We start from the raw sequence: 5,050 nt of genomic DNA, 5'->3' as shown, positions 1-5,050 counted from the left end.
AAGGTGGACCTGTGTTTTGGTGAGTCCCGTGAAGGTGGTCATGTCCTGTTAAGTCCCGTGAAGCTGTTTGTATGCGACATGTTGTTTTTTGTATGTTTGTATGTTTTTCGGTGGTCCTAGTGACTTGTGAATCATTTTCGGCCTGTTATGTCTTGCGTTTTCTATATATTGACCACATATCATATTCATTTGTATCATCCTTCTTTCCATTTCTTGTATCTCTCTTTCGGCTTGTAGGTTTTTTTTTTAATTTGTAAACTTTTTAAACTATAACCTTGTTCTCAAACACAATCCAGTTTCTATCTTCTTTACTAATAACCTTCGGTCTTACTACCAAAACAAAAATCTCTAAACCCAAAAACAAAAAACCTTTTATCCCACAATAAAGGATCCAATTTTCTATCTTTAAACCCACAAATATTCTAACAAGATGTCAAATTGGAGTTCTGATCAAGAAGTTGATGATATGGTGGAGGAAGAAGTTGACAGTATAGTGGAGGAAATTCAGAACCATTGGACTCAAACGAAAGATCCACAATTACCAGTTTTCAGAAGAGTGCACATTAATAGAGACCGAGAAGGAGGCCACATTTGGTTATGGAATGATTATTTTAGTGAGAATCTTACTTACACTCAAGGTATGTTTCGCCGTCGATTTAGAATGAATAAACCGTTATTCTTGCGTATTGTTAATAGTATTGAAGATGGGGTCTCTTACTTCAAACAAAGACGAGATGCAACTGGAAGGCTCGGTCTTTCTGCACTTCAAAAATGTACGGCAGCAATTCGTATGATGGCATACGGAAGTGCAGCAGATGCGGTGGACGAATATCTACGACTTGCTGACACCACTGCGCACAAATGCCTTGAAGAATTTGTTAGCGGAGTTATAAATCTTTTTGGAGATTAGTACCTTAGAAGGCCTACAGCGGAAGACCTCCAACGATTACTGAATATTGGAGAATATCATGGTTTCCCCTGAATGATAGGGAGCATAGATTGTATGCATTGGGAGTGGAAGAATTGTCTGACGGCATGGAAAGGACAGTATTCACGTGGATCTGGAAAACCGACAATCGTACTAGAGGCTGTGGCATCGCAAGATTTATGGATTTGGCACGCTTTTTTCGGACCACCAGGTACATTAAATGATATCAATGTTTTGGACCGCTCACCAGTGTTCGATGATATACTAGAGGATCGAGCTCCTAGAGTTACATACGTTGTCAATGGACGGCAATACAAAATGGCGTACTACCTCACTGACGGTATTTAAATTTGAAAATTAATAAACAATCATTTTAAAAAAAAATTATTTTAATGATTGAAAAACTTATGTGGGTTGCTCTAGTGGAAGAAAGAATTTTGATAAATACTTAGTGAGTTGCTTTGATTAGATTTAGTGCCGGCCCGTCCATAAGGCAGTCAAAGCATCTGCTTTAGGCTACATCTTATATTCTAATCTTTAGGATAGAATTTTAAAGAATTTCTTTTAGCAAGATGGTTATGTAAGCCTCAAAATGCATCCAAGTTGGTGGGTTCAAACCCCAAATAGACATTATTCTTATTTTTCTTTTGTTTTTAACTTTTAATATTATATTATTTATAGTTCATAAATTTAGAAAACACTACATATTAAAATTGCTTTAAGCCACTATTTTCCTATGACCGGCCCTGATTAGATTAATAATAATTATATGATAAATTTGTCTGTGAACAATCCATATGGGTTACTCACAACAAGTTTTGGTTTGTATAGCTACGGATTATATTGAAGCTATGTATATATTTTTGTAACAAATTATGGTTTGTTACAAAATTGTTACAAAAATTTTTTTGCGCCTATAGGGTGGTTGCTAATTGACTGTTGTAAGAAATCGTAGCAAATTTGTCTCAAATATATTGTAACAGATTGTTTCAAATTTCCACACAATAAGTCGTCGCTAATAGTTACAAAAACTACATTTAGCGTGTAACAAATTTGCTACAAATCGTTTCAATTAAAATAGTGTCAATTTGCTTCAATTTTGTTTCAATATTCTCATGACAAAAATTGTGACTAATTTCCTCACAAAGATCTTCATAATTGTATTTGTATATAATTTGCATATTTAAATCCTGTTTTGCAAAATTTATTTAAATAGATTTATATATAACTTTTTTTCTTCCATAAATAATATCAAAAATATCCATTACACAAAAATACATAACATGTATTACATTCAATTAAATATCTAATCTTCATAACCTAAGGTTTTGGATCATACAAGGATAACAACAACATGCACGACTATGTGATAAACCTTTGTTGAAGAAGCTCCTTCAAGGTTAAGCATTTCTTACTTGTTGCAAAACCGTTACTAAATCCAATCTCCTCTGTTTTGGTAGCATCCAAGTCTTTGGTGTCATTCCAAAAGAGTCTTTACCCATTTACCTGGAAAAAAAACAAAAGGAGAACTATTATCTAGAGTGGCATAAGCTTACCTGAAACCTCAGTAAAATAAAAAAAGGAGCAAATCTCAATAAACCAATGGAACAAACAGAGAAACAAAAGCATAAAAAGATTAGGAGCACTGCTTTTGGTCTCCTTAATGAGAGGCTTAGGAGAGGCTTGAGGTAGACATCATCAGACTTAGGAGCAGTACAAAAAAAACATTCACTTGACAGATTTTTGTTTTGTTCTTTTGCAGTAACTTAGTCTAATAGCAAAACTCCACCTGTAAGATACACACACAAAAAAAATGAAAAACACCATTAGAACTGGGCATTTCAGCAAACACTTAGGCGACATTATGAGGGAGAGAGAGCTAAAGAAAAAGTAATTAGCTGGAGAGAAGCACTATGAAGCCCATTGTGGTATTCCAGCAATGATCATGAAATAAAAGTCATGTTTGCAAGTGGACTTACAGTAAAACATATCAAATTAACACACTTGAATCATATTCAGATCTTAAGTTGCATTAGATAAAGAAATAAAACAGAAGCTATCACCTTTATTTCAGCGTCAAGCTCCTCCTTCTCAAGTCCAGTTGCAATGGGCATTACATCCTCCACCTTCTTCGCAGGAGTCTCTCTACTGCAAAATACAATAATCCGTAATAAACAATCATTCACCCTCCAATGGAGTAGAGAAACTACAAAACTACAGAAAATTAGTAGACAAAGTCCAATCTAAGAGTTTAACAGCAACACAAATACACTCAACAACACAACTTATTCTTCAAAAAATCTCTCTCGAACCTATGAATACACTCAACAACACAATTAATACCAAATCCATATCATTATTCGACACCATTGTATGTATTATATGTTGCTCTCTTCCTAATTTTGAAGGAAACAACAAAAACGCCAAGTGTTTTAGCATAACAGAACCAGAATTAAAAGAGATCGATGGACACAAGTTGTGTCAGGCAACACTTTAAACATTAGATGCTATAACACCATTGTATTTATAATAGAAAACTGATTTAAAATTCATTGAGAGATAGATGGAAGCTTAAAGCATCAATTTCAATATACCATTACCTTACTTTGGAGTTTCTTAACCATGAATCTGCAGGGAAAAAATTAAATATATAAAAAACAGATTTGACAAAATTCAAACAAAAACAAGAAGAAAAAAAAAAAAAAAAAAGGACGGCTTCAGAATTCAGATCTTGAATTGATTTCAATCAATTTCTCCTAAAGATAAAACCCAAAAATCGGAATTAGCAAAAGGAATCAAACAGAGCAAAGGAGTGGAATAATACCAAAGGATAAGCAAACCTCTCTTCGGAATAGATCCACCTAAGAACAACACCAAACCGCCAAAAGGAGGAGACGACAAAGTTAAGGTTTGAGAAAGCTAGAAAGGCAAACTAGAAACTACTAAGAAGAGAAACTACTTAAATACAAGGGAGCAGGGCCGACGACGGTGCTGTGGAAGCCACCAACCGCCGGCCAAACAAAAAATTTTCTAGACGGCTAGGTCGAGAGAGAAAAAGTTTTCTTTTTTGTTCGACCAGTGATCTCATGAGAACAGGTCGAAAAAAGCTTTTTGTGGACCTCATCATGGCAGGTGTCATAAATTTATAAATCTAAAAACGATGTTAAATTATTAAAATTTGAGTCAATTATAAATAAGCGATGCTAAAATATTAAATTTTGCATCACTTATATAAACGATGCTAATATGTGGCATCACTTATTTAGATGTGATGCTAACTATACACGTTTTGCATCATTTCTGAAATAAACGTTGCTATTTATTTTTCTAAAAATAAAATAAATCATAATTAAGAAACAAAAATTCAACAACGTCACTTATGTAGTTATGTTACTGTCTTTAGTTTAGTGTACTAATATCACAAAAATAATTATTAATTAATTATTATAAATTAAGTAACAATTTACAATATTGGGTATATTTGTTACAATAATGTTGTTACTTATGTATAGCTTATTACCATAATAATAATTAGTAAATACTGTAATAACTACAAAATTAGTTACAATGGTAAAAAGTGAGTATATTTGTTACAGAAATAATATGGTTACTTATCGGTAGCAATTTACCATAATTTTTATTTGTATCTAAAGTTGTTACTAATTCTTACAAATAACTACAATTTTGCTACAAAATTTTAAATTTTATTTTTTGTAACTAATTAGTAACTAATCGTGACAATATTTTGCTACAAACAATTTGCGTGACAAATGCCGAAGCTATATCATCTGATTTTTGTAGTGACTCCACTGCCCATGGTCTTAGAGATATATTTGTTATGCTATCCCTTAGACTATCCTCATTAGTGTGTTTCTTAGTTGTTTCTTAAGACAATTTTTAATAATAAAAAGGGAAGAAGAAACTTTGTTAAGAAAAAAGGAAAATTTTGTTGATTATTGGTAGAACCAAGTTAAAGTGTTTTTTAGTAATAAATATAGTAAAATAATAATTAATAAATTAAAATATTCAAAATTATTTTATATATCATAGAAACATATTTTAATAATAAAAACATAAAATAACATACAACATTTAAAATTAAAACACAAAACATTAAAAAAT

At 32.1% G+C, this 5,050-nt stretch overlaps 1 long non-coding RNA gene across 2 annotated transcripts; it reads right to left on the bottom strand.

The window, feature by feature from the left end:
- Window positions 2,175–4,050, bottom strand: LOC104732976. Of its 2 annotated transcripts, none has more exons than XR_759017.2 (4): window positions 3,753–4,050; window positions 3,529–3,556; window positions 2,992–3,076; window positions 2,175–2,434 (listed from the first exon to the last, which is right to left on the bottom strand). It is a non-coding gene; the product is annotated as an uncharacterized LOC104732976 (long non-coding RNA). The 2 variants fall into 2 exon arrangements; XR_002034445.1 differs by lacking the exon at window positions 2,175–2,434 and adding an exon at window positions 2,441–2,717 and having other exon boundaries at window positions 3,753–4,049.

This window comes from Camelina sativa, chromosome 12, assembly GCF_000633955.1.
Source record: "Camelina sativa cultivar DH55 chromosome 12, Cs, whole genome shotgun sequence".
Lineage (NCBI taxonomy): Eukaryota > Viridiplantae > Streptophyta > Magnoliopsida > Brassicales > Brassicaceae > Camelina > Camelina sativa.
The sequence above is the reverse complement of the archived record's forward strand: the minus strand, read 5'-3'. Positions and strand labels throughout refer to the sequence as shown.